The 12979-nt window shown below is 30.5% G+C and overlaps 1 protein-coding gene across 1 annotated transcript in view; it reads right to left on the bottom strand.

The window, feature by feature from the left end:
• LOC139431904 (ras-related and estrogen-regulated growth inhibitor-like) overlaps positions 1–4019 on the bottom strand; it is a 73991-nt gene extending 69972 nt beyond the window's left edge. The window contains exon 1 of the mRNA XM_071200157.1: positions 3784–4019. The gene's annotated coding sequence lies outside the window, so the exon portion shown is untranslated. The remainder of the gene's footprint in view (positions 1–3783) is intronic.
• Between the last annotated feature and the right edge of the window lie 8960 nt (positions 4020–12979).

Genomic DNA, 12979 nt, shown 5'->3' with positions numbered 1-12979 from the left:
CCGGGGGATTTTGAATAACGCCTAAAATTAATGTGATGACATCGTTTGGTAGATGAGTTAGAACTAAATGCTATTTTGTTTTATCGTTTTGCAGCCATGACAAAACGAATTGTGATTCAATAATCGTAAACCACACTGCTGGCTTGAAGTCCAAAAAGGCGATAAAGTAAATTTCGTAGTAATGTCCATTCAAAATTGTCGCCGACAGTAGCATCCACCATTGTAAAAAATTATATTAATAATGAAAATAAAACTGTTGGATGTCAAATATGACAATTGATAAAGAATATAGAATGTAATTCGCTGCTTTTTTGTTTAAATTTTCTTAGTTAAGAAAGAATAACTAAAGCCTTACACAAACCGTCCTTCACAAATCCAAAGGAAAAATATAACGGGTCGCTAGTAGGGGCTGCAAAGCAGTTTTCAAACGCAGTAGTAGCAGCGAAGGGATTGGGATAACTTGATTAGGGCAACTGGAAGGGATCTGGGACAACTGGGCTGTTGCTCTGCTGTTGTCTGGAGCGATGTGGTTGTTAACGGTAGGGTTATAGGGTTGGACTCAGGTTGGTTTTTGCTGCAGGTTCAAAAAGCTTCGTTAAGGGTCACCAATAAAGAGTTGTAGTAATTTTATAATTAAAGCACTTTTAAAAATTAAAATACAAAGACAGACGTGTTGTCTGGTTGATTGCTTATAATCGAATAATATTTTTTTTAGGTAATTTATGATAATAAGGTAATTTGATAAAAGTTATAATTTCTATGTGAAGGTAGGCTGTGTACGCTACAAAAACAATTAAAAAAAATAAAAAATCATGCGTTAAAAACAAAATGAGATATTGCAGTAAAATAAGTTAAGTGTAAAAAAATTTTATCTGGTTTTCATCGCTTTGTAGATCGTAGCGGATATGTGCTGCGGAGCGACCGGTATTCATAAATGTTCCTAGCGAACAAGTTGCTCGTGCCGAAATTATATTAATGTAAACCTTGTTATAGACGGAAAATTACCTTTTACTAGGCACATCAGCATTAGAAAGCTTTTAGCGTATTGAAGAGTATATTTCCTTCTAGAACTTTACTCACGCAGGGTAAAACCGTATCGAAATAATGGAGCCGCAATATTCTATAATACTGGTTCCCATTATGTATATACATAATATAGAGGGTGTATATTTATAGAAGGCAAAGTTAAACTACTTATGAATTTTTTTTCTTTTCATGACAATTCACACAAATACTCAATACATTGATAACAATGCTTTTATAATGTTTCATAACATACAAATTTAAAGCTTAAAATTCAATTCACATTTCACTTTTCATTTAATTAATTTTTCAATTTTTTAATACAATTTCCTACTTTCAAGTTTCATAATTTCAAACCTAATCATATCTCTTTCTACAATATACTGCGTACTTTGTCTGATACAAGAGTTTTTCTTGTTGCTCATAAATTGCTTGTTGAGTTTTCATTTCATTTTTAACAACGACGTAGTTCAACAATTTTTAATTTGTAACGTGTTCGTCTTTATAAATCTAAAGTTTAAATGATATTTGTAATATATTTCGGAATTATAAAATGTTTTTCATCATAATCTGTCAATCTTATAAATATTTTTTGAAGAGCTGGATGTAACTTTTAACGTGTAAGTAATTAATATTAAGATTCATTCATTATTGTTAATTTTTGAATAGTTTAAGTTTGGATTAATACAATATTGTAAAGCAAATATTTTTCACTGTAGAGTCTCTGAAGATGCTTCTTGTAAGGCGAAACTAGTCAGACGAATTATAAATAAAATTTATTCAACCAGTTAAAGTACATTGAAACTTTTCTTTTCTCTTGACCATTCATTTCTCCACAAGTAACATGGATTATATCAATTTTAACTCATACTTATGAATACTATAACACAAGAATTTTTATTGTATTAAAAAAAATACATAATTACTCGCAACCTATTTAAACTTAAGCAGGAGATTTTTTTCTTTAATCCCGTTAACACCTCGAACAATAAATTTACTTCCAGGATATGATTAAGGACTATTGAAACGACAATTATTTTTTCATACAATATGAAACATATGAAAAAATAATTGTCGGTTCAATAGTCCTCAATCCTATCCTGGTAAAAAATTTATTGTTCGAGATTCTATTTAAAATACATCACTAACTTTTAATTATGTTTAGTACTTGAAATTAAAATGTTATTCATCATATTTCTATCAAGTTGAAGTGGTGATTATCTGAAACTTCATTTTATTTAATATCACTGAAAGTAGTTGAGGAAAGGTGTAAACATTTTTATCAAAACTTATCGATGTAGTGATGTTACGCTTATTTATTGTAATTTTCGCCCTTGCCACACTGGCACAATGCTAATTCAATACGAACATGTGGGATAATCGGGATACGATTGTGGTCCTATTTGATGGCCAGCACGCAGTTCTGATTTTACAATTATGAATTTTTATTTTTGGGGACCATTATAAGATGATGCAGAACTATTAAAACTAAGAATAATTAAAGCGATAGAATCTCTACCATTGGCGGAAATTCGTACTTCTTATAAAGAATTTAGAACTCGTCTTCAAATGTGTGCCAAATTGGGAGGGAATTTGTTAAATAATATTTATTACTTACATAGTGTGTTATTACATAAATTTACATTTAAAATATTTTATTCAATTAGCCATATTTTAATTTGATTTGTCCTTATATTTTTCACTAACATAAGTTGGAACATTTATGGTTTCTATGGTTACATATTGTAAATTGAACTTGAAAAATTTGAAATTTAGGAAAAGTATAATTTTTACATACAAATATGGTTAATTAGTTAACTTCTATAGTTAGAATATAAAGTTCGTTTAGTGGTTTGAACATATCCGACGCATTATTTATGATGAGATAAGTTTGAAAAATCAGTAATAAATTTCTTTTCCTCTTTGTAACTCGATCCGGGGACATACTGTATATTGTTTTTATATTAATTATAATTATTATTTTTTGTCTTAATTTTTTTCTTCACGCATTTGTTACGATTTACAAAACCTTCTCTTGGCATAAAAATGAAATAATGTTATTCCAGACAAACAGAATCATTAATCTGTTTCTAGGAATTTCCGAAACATTTTTGTGTTGAACATATTAACATTATTATTCGCTTTTCTACAAATTATGTAAAAATTTTGTTCACTTAAAAACGGCAAACACATCTTTTAATCTTTTTAATAAAAAGATTTTATTAAATTCATTTAATTCATTCATTATAAAATATGATCAAAATTAAGCCTGACCAAATTAAGAGAAAAAATTAAACACACCAGTTAGCTGGTCGCTCACTGCTAATGAGGGTATGTGACTGCTAGTGACTAGTAATCTCGATCCACGGTACTATACATTGAACTGTTATTTCATTTTTCTTAATTTTTGTCATAAATAATGAATAAATCGCAAATTTTTTAATGTGAATTTACTTTACTATTAATCCCACATCATGGGAGTCACATTATGGTATAAGAATCGTTAAAAAATAAAACTATAAATTTCGTCATTTTTAATGCAATTTCTTGAAATTCTGGTCTGGGTTATCTCAGATATATTATCAAAGGTATTATATACGCTAGATGTTAACCGACAGTGCAGAGGGTTCCTTGGTATAGAACGTTGCCGTTTGTATCACGATACTTCTTTACGCTTATTGTAAGGTTGAGACTGGGTCACGCGCTGTATATCGCGTGAAGTTTACAAAGTTTATTAAAGTTTAAAATAAATTTTCTTACTTTATATAGAAGATTTTCCTACGGTTTTTTCTTTTCTTCTAATTTAATCACCATAATTTAATCCATAATTTCTTATAGTAACACAAAACGATAAATTTTTTATTCTTATTTAACAAAGGGAAATATAAACACAAATAAATTAGGATTGTATCCCGAGATCCTTCTGGTCGCGATGTTACCGGGATACTGAAGCGTTCCGGGATGCATAAGAGCACTCTGGGTATCGGTACTGCACACGAATTTAACCATAGAAAATTGGGTAGAGGGGAAATCAACTCAATAAATCACCTCAGTAAATCAAAAAAGAATTTTTATTACACTTTATATATCAGAAAGTGTTCATTTTAAACTAATTAATTTTAATTTATTTCACAATAATATATGATTAAAACTCATTACATCTTGAAGAAAAGAGGGAAAGAAAGAGAAACTCTCAGTGGGAATGATAATTTAAAGTGAAAATTTTCCTTGAATTCTGGAAGATCTTCATCAAGCGTATCTTTATTACATTCGACGGTTTATTTGAATTAATAAACGTATTACATAGAACGTAGAGGTTGCGAGAATTCAAGGAGTTTTGCAGTTCTCTTAAACGTTTATATATTGTTTAATTCAGACCACTTTTTCCTCTGTAAATATTCTATATTAAACGGTTAGAGACGTTTCGGGATCAACTCCCATCTTCAGTCAACAACTTTGTTACTCTTAATCATAATCATATCTACAAAAAACCACAACAAAACCATGAAAAACTCGGTGACAAATAAAGACTCCTTGGGAACGATGAAATAGTTATTTACGATACAAATGCGGAAAGGCTCGCTTTTCACATGAGCACGCTAGTTTGCAGAACGAACGACCGAAGGGAGTGAGTTCTGCATTTGCGTGCGAATGCTGGAAAAATCCTTTGCGCATGAGTATTGTACAATATTTTTTGTAACGAATAAAACGTCCCTGTGTGACTATATGAGTTGCATGTGGGGTTTTTGACAGGAAACAATCAACCGAAATTTAAAACGTCAATATTGATTTTATTGATTGCAAATTGATTTTTATAGATTTTTTTAAATATTTTAAAACTGTGTTATCTGCACACGAATGTATAAAACGTTCTTATTAACCTTTTATTATAAACATGCACATTTGGTCATTAAATATTCCTGTTAGTTGCGGTAACAAAAAGCATTTGTGCGGGAAAACGCGTTTCCCGCACGTCCTCTCTGTGCGGGAAATAGGTATCTAGATGCTATGAGTACAAAAACTTTATTTTTTATTACAAGATCAGTGCAACATGTTTCGAGATTCAAAATCTCTCCATCAGGCACGACTAGAAACACAAAATAAAAGCAAGAAAATTGTTATACATAAATTTAATTTTGTTTAGTTACAGTCAATTATAGGCATTACTCAAATTTAAAGGCCTTAAGGGTAAGTTAGTTTAGTTAAAAATATTCTAAAACAAAGTAAAGACACGTGTTATGTTAAAGGAATCGAGAAAAATGGCCACTTACTTTTTATCGTTAAAAAAACTGGTTTTTATAGAAATTGAAATTAATTGAACTGCTTAAAATCTGAAAGGAGAAAATTTATTTAGTATAGTTGGAAAAATTAATTAAGAGTTGCATAAACTTACAGAAGAAATTTTTTATAAAATTATCGAAAAATTAAAGTTTTATTCTTAGGAGTCCATCTGCCACGTGAAGAAACTTGAGGTGGACCAGGTGGACTGAAGGAGATAAAATTTTGGGAAAAGTCCTGCGCCGGAAAAGTAAAATGGAAGTGGAGGGGGAGGTTAAATTTTAAATGAATTTTAAAAATTGGTGGGTATTATTAAGCTCTGTTGTGTCATTTAGAAGTTTGTTATTGTGATTGTTTAAATAAATATGCAACTCTTCAAGAAGGTCCATTTCTCTCGATTTCCCCACATTTAAAAGTAATTTAACATTATTAAATTCTATTTCATGTTATTGTTCATTGATATGTTTCTAAACTGCAGATGAGGTTTTGCTTAGGTGTTCTTTAAAACGTTTTTTAAATGCTGCGTCCAGTCTGACCAATATAAATTTTATCGCAATCTGGACATTTGATTTCATAAATACCACTCAGCTCCTTTTTGTTAGTTAAATTGATGTTTATTGTTAAAAAGGTGTTTATGAATGCTGTTTTGAGAGGCAAAGGCAGGGGCAAGGCCAAATTTCAACAAGTTATGTTTAACGGGGTTAACAATAGATGGGTGGTAAGGTAAGGCAATATATTTCGTTTTGGACTTAATGTGAGGATAGATTAATTTAGTAATTTGTGAGTTCTGTACTTTATAGTAAATGTTTTGTAAATCTTTTATAGAAAAACCATTATTGAGTCCTAGTTTTAAAATCTTTTTTATTTCAAGGTTGAGGTTGTCATTGTTTAAAGGAACGTTATAAATTCTATTGAAAAAGAAGCGAAAACTGGCAAATTTATGTTGATCACAAGAATAGGAATTTTTTGGTATTACACAATCTGTGGTAGTGGGTTTTCTAAAAACATTGAAGTTGATAATATTTTCCTCAACGTTTCTAGAAGCCTCCAAACCTAGGAAATTAACTTTATAATTATTTTCTTTTTCGAGGGCAAATTCTAAATCATCCACGTATCTCTCATAGAAAGCAATATCCTTATTGAAAAAATGGTTTTTATCTGAAAATAGTTCTTTTTCAAATTCATTAACATAAATACCTGAAACAATACCTAAAATAGGTGAGCCCATAGGCAAACCGTCTTTCATTTTGTAAAATTTATTGTTAAAGGTAAAAAAGTTCTGACCACATACAATCTCTAAAAGACCAATGAAACTACTAATTTCTAATATGTTTAATTTATTGATATCCTGTGAACTGATCAAGTATTTTTTGACGATAGATAATGTTTTATCGATTGGAACGTTAAAGTATAAATTTTTTATGTCGAAAGAAATTAGTTTACTAAGGTTTTTAATTTTGAAGTTCTTTAGTTTATTTATTAGATCCGTAGAATTTTTGATTGTGTGTGTGAAGTTGTTGTGAAAATGTTTATAAAGGAAGTTTTGGATTAGTTTAGAAATTTTATTGGTTGGAGTGTTATAATAATAATAATAATAATAACTATAAACTTTACTAGAATGGCATTTCACAAAATAACAATAGAAATGTAACTAGTTGGCAAGGGTGAAGTTAAGAGAATCGTCTTCTCTTCCACTCAACCCTGCCATAAAAATAAACAAAATATAATAATAATAAAAAAAAACAAAAAGAAAACAAAACTAAACTAGGTACAAAAAAAATAATGGTGAGCTACTACACCAATTAAAAATAAACGAAAGAAAAAAAATTTTTAGAAATAATAATATAATTGCATAAAAAGCAAAACCAAATCATCGCATTCCACGTGTCCCGCCCTGTATATGATCACACTGTTCTCCATATAAATATTTTTTGATCTTTACTTTAAACGCCGGCAAGCTCAACATTTTCAATGATTGGGGTAAACTATTATAAAATTTCGGTAAGTTGTAAGAGAATGATCGCTCAAATAATGTAGTCACATGCAGCGGTGGTGTCACAATACCCTTGCTTCAACATTTAAGCTATGGACATCAGTGCGGAATTTAATCTTATCATACAAATAAGATGGACATTTAAGCAACAGTAACTTATGAAAAAATGAAACCATATGGTATATACGACGGTTAAACATATTCAGCCACCCAAGATCGATCAGCCTGTGTGAGACATTTCACCCTCGTCGAAGCCCGAAAATCATTCGGAGACATGAATTCTGAACACGCTGAATCCTTTGTGATGTTTTTAAGTTCAGACAACTATGATATACTGTATCATAAAAGTTAAAATGGCTCAGCACTAAAGAATCGCAAAGCATAACCTTTGTGCTGCGATTTAAAATATTCCTCATGCTGTATATGAGCTTCAAAGCAGCAAATGAGATTTTTGTGTTGTTCAGGATGTGCTTTTCGAACCTAAGATTCGAGTCGAGCTGTAATCCTAAATTTCTAGCACACTCCTTAACACCAATACATTCCCCACCAATGTTGATTTTAAAATTTTCTGCAATAGAGTCTCGTGCACTCCGCCTGCCAAAGAGCATAACCACTGATTTATTTGAATTTACCCGTAACGAGTGTTTAGTGGGTACATCTATCAAATTATTGATGTCCTCGATTGTGCTCAATTTAACTTGAGCAGTGGCCATGTAGGCAGGAACGATAGATAAATTTGGGAATCATCCGCATAAAAATGTGACTCTGAATATTTCGAAACTGTCGACAGATTAGAGGTGTAGATAGAAAATAGTAGAGGTCCCAAGATAGAACCCTGTGGCACTCCTGATTTCAAGCCTCGCAGTTCAGATCTCCGAACACCCAATTTAACGGCTTGTTGTCTGTCTGACACATAACTATCAATCATGCTTACAGCAGAATCATTGAACCCAATGAAGGATAAGATAGCTGATAACATTCTATGATTGACAGTACCAAAGGCCCTACTGTAGTCTAGCAAAACTAATCCAGTAAGCCTATTTTGATCCGCCGCAAACAATATGTCATCAACTATATGCATTAATGCTGTATCGCAACTGTAGTTAGCACGAAATCCAGACTGTGTCCTATGCAAAATATTATGCTTATCGACAAATTCCCGAATTTGGTCGTTCATAATTATTTCTAATACTTTAGACAAAACAGGTAAAATACTAATTGGTCGCAGGTCCGAAAATGTCGTAGGATTTTTAATCTTTGGCAAAGGTGTTACCAAAGATTTCTTCCAACATTTTGGAAAGATTGACCTCGATAAGCATATATTAATAATATGTGTGACGTAAGGAATGATGAAGGGACAACAGTAATGTATCATCACAACTGAGAGTTCATCATATCCCACACAGCCAGATTTGATATTCAATAAATGGAAAAAAAAATATATCAGTTCATGATCAGTAAGGTCATGAAGAGACTCAAGTGATAAAACAGAAACATTAACACAAGATGTAACCACAACATCAATAAGCGTCTCAGTAGCAGGTGTAATGCGAGTTGGTTCATTAACAAGCTGCAGCAAACCATAACCTTCAAGTATCTCTGAAAAACCAACTGCGTGACCATGACTGGGATTCATCAAATCAATATTAATATCTCCAGCACATAAAGTTTCATCAAACGTATCAAAAAATTCACTACAAGCCCAGCAAGGAGGCCTATACAATGCACCAATACAGAACCTGATATTTTTAAAAATGACTGAAATCCACAACTGTTCCAAATGCTCAAAACTGGGATCACCAAGTCTATGAAACTTATAATTAGTTTTAATGTATATACCAACACCACCGCCACGTTTGCTTGTAATTCTACGTTGGTGAATAAAATAATAATTTGGAATGTGACACGCTGTCAGCATAAAATCATCTGATATCCAAGTTTCAGATACTAATACAACATCAAAATCTTGTTCTAACACAAAGTCCGAAAATATAGAAAACCCCGACAGTAATGATCTGATATTCATATTGGCAAACTTAATCATAAGACAAGGCAGAACACTTTAGGAAAGCAATAAATATAACAAAGAGTAAACAGCAATAAAATGCACAATCTAAATGCACTAATTAAACTAATTAATTAAACTGTTCAATTATGTAAGTACCAAGCAAGAACAAAAAATTACTTTTCAAACAATTAATTTTCATTACTAATTTGCATTACATTCTTTTCTATGCAATCATCTGGACAGCGCTCCATACCCACTATACGAATACTCGTGCGACGAGAATACTGCTCGAGCGAGTCACATCATTCAACCTTCTGCTGGAACCGACTGTTGTCTTTCTCCAACTGGCCCACCTTCTCTTCAAGTTTTGAGATTTTTTGGTCAAAAACTCTATGATTACTAATAATTGGTCTTATGCTATTTTTCGGGTTTATGTGTAGTTTAATTAGACTTTTTAAGGAAGAAATGAGTGGGTTCATTTCTAGAGCGTTATATGAATTAATGTTGAATTTAGACAAATAGGTTGAATTTTCTCTTAAGTATTTTCTGAGTTATTATTTTAATTACTAAAGGTATTGGTAGGATTATTTTTGATTTCGATGATGTTGTCCATGAAGAAGTCTAAAGTTTTATCAATGTAAGTTATTTTATCTAGAATGACCGTGCCCGCACCCTTGCCTCCTATTGTTATAGTTAAATTGTTGGTTTTAACTTTTTCTTTAAATTTATTGATATGATTAAGAGTAGCTGAATGGTTTACATTTAAAGAATTAGGAGTTTTATAGACATCACCAATCAATTGATGGTTTTCAGAAAAAAATGAAATTGTAATTTTATTGCGAATTCGATAGGTTTAATTTTATTAGGGAGTGCAAATTTGTGTCAAAGATGTAGTAAATCCATATCTTTTTTATCAAAGGTGAAATTACTAACATTAGTGTAACGTGGGACGAAACTCATGTTATCCATATCAGTCAATTTTATGGATAACATAGATTTGGCTATATCGAATTTTTTTAAAATAAAAGATTTTTCATTTAAAGGAGGCCTATTTTTATTGTTAGGTAACATTTTTTATCAGTAATAACATTGGTGAAAGCTTTTTTGGGGTTGTGATTATTTTTATTATTATTGTTTCTATCCTTTACTAACCTATTTAGTTTTCTATTTTTCTTTTCCTTGTTTTCCATGGTTTTGAAGAAGATTTCGTCTTCTATCTTCTTGTTTAATTCTTCGATTTCAATGAAGTATAATTGTTCTTGTAAAATTCGATGTAGGAACTTTAGGATGGTGTCATGTTTTGTGAGAAGTTTGTATTGTAATTTGTAAATATGTAAATATTTATTGTATTATATATTGTATTTATAAATAATGTAGTGTTTGACCACTTTGATTACATTATTTGACCAATAATATCTAGTCTTTGACCGTAAAACCGTAAATGTTTGACCGATTCTTAATATAATATTCATTTTCATTATTTTTCCATACTATTTTGTTCACAAAAATATGTTTATTTTTTATACTTTTCACCCAAATTTTGTGTTTTCCAACTAGGTTTTTGTAACGGGAATGCCGAGTGAAACAATCATTCAACCAGTAGTTTTTCTTCATCAAAATTTAAAAATGTTGGTGGGCCCATTTTCCTCTACATTGGTGTTTTTCCTTTTTCTTTGTAAATAAGAATTGATTTTGGTACATTAAACATCTTGGCTGCTTTTTCATAACATAAACCCCTACTTCTTGCATCGAGAGCCTTTTGAAGATCTTCTTCACTATATTTAAACTTAGACTTCGTTGTCATATTAGTACTGATTAATGCACTCCAATAATATACAACCAATCAGAGTAACGATCGTTTAAAATTTCGACCAATAACGTGCTTTTTAAGTGGATAAAAGTTACCTAGGTTTTTCAACTGAATAAATCACACGTGATATTTTATAACTGATTAAAACGCGACTACCATATATATACTTTTGTTTACGTCACATTTTTGACAACTATAATTAAGTCAAAAATAGTTAATAAATAATTAAAAATTGTTGATAAATTGTGCAATTGTCGTGTATTAATCTCCCTAAAATACGCTCGAGCTTGATTTTAAATCAGAATAATTTTATTTTTAATTCACTCAAGTTTTGTTACCCTTTGGAAATAACTCTAAATCAAAATCAAAAGATAAAATCGCTCCAGCTAAAGCTGTCGCGATTTTATCATGCTTTTGATTTCGAGTTATTTCCATGGTAACAAAACTTTCGTGTAAAAATAAAATTATCCGTTTAAAAGTCAAGCTCTTGTGTATTTACCCCCGATTAATGCACTCCAATAATATACAACCAATCAGAGTAACGATTGTTTAAAATTTCGACCAATAACGTGATTTTCTAAGTGGATAAAAGTTACCTAGGTTTTTCAACTGAATAAATCACACGTGATATTTTATAACTGATTAAAACGCGACTACCATATATATACTTTTGTTTACGTCACATTTTTGACAACTATAATTAAGTCAAAAATAGTTAATAAATAATTAAAAATTGTCGATAAATTCTGCAATTGTCGTGTATTAATCTCCCTAAAATACGCTCGAGCTTGATTTTAAATCAGGATAATTTTATTTTTAATTCACTCAAGTTTTGTTACCCTTTGGAAATAACTCTCAATCAAAATCAAAAGATAAAATCGCTCCAGCTAAAGCTGTCGCGATTTTATCATGCTTTTGATTTCGAGTTATTTCCATGGTAACAAAACTTTCGTGTAAAAATAAAATTATCCGATTAAAAGTCAAGCTCTTGTGTATTTACCCCCGATTAATGCACTCCAATAATATACAACCAATCAGAGTAACGATCGTTTAAAATTTCGACCAATAACGTGCTTTTTAAGTGGATAAAAGTTACCTAGGTTTTTCAACTGAATAAATCACACGTGATATTTTATAACTGATAAAAACGCGACTACCATATATATACTTTTGTTTACCTGTCACATTTTTGACAACTATAATTAAGTCAAAAATACTTAATAAATAATTAAAAATTGTCGATAAATTGTGCAATTGTGGTGTATTAATCTCCCTAAAATACGCTCGAGCTTGATTTTAAATCAGGATAATTTTATTTTTAATTCACTCAAGTTTTGTTACCCTTTGGAAATAACTCTCAATCAAAATCAAAAGATAAAATCGCTCCAGCTAAAGCTGTCGCGATTTTATCATGCTTTTGATTTCGAGTTATTTTCATGGTAACAAAACTTTGGTGTAAAAATAAAATTATCCGATTAAAAGTCAAGCTCTTGTGTATTTACCCCCGAAAAAAAGTTAACCTGATTCATATTTGCTAAATTTTCCATATAGTTTTTCAATTTTTTGATAATAACTGACCACTATAAGAGTCAGTGTTTGACCAACCTTTTATCCTCCAATTTTACAGATTGATTACTGCTTAAGTGTGTTCAATTACTTTTATTGTTATAGAAAAGGTTTAAAAAAATAAAAAAACATTTACACTTTTTATATTTTTTATTAGGCTTAACTATTTATAAAATTAAAAATCGGTTAAAAAACTCAGTGTTTGCCCTGTTTGTGTACTATAAATGACCAAAAGAAGAATCAGTAATTGACCGCATATTTAAACTGATTGTATCTTACTTTTAAAGTATAAAAGTTTTGG

The sequence above is a fragment of the Onthophagus taurus genome, chromosome 11 (genome assembly GCF_036711975.1).
Source record: "Onthophagus taurus isolate NC chromosome 11, IU_Otau_3.0, whole genome shotgun sequence".
NCBI classification, from domain to species: domain Eukaryota; kingdom Metazoa; phylum Arthropoda; class Insecta; order Coleoptera; family Scarabaeidae; genus Onthophagus; species Onthophagus taurus.
This window is presented reverse-complemented; position numbering and strand designations above follow the sequence as displayed.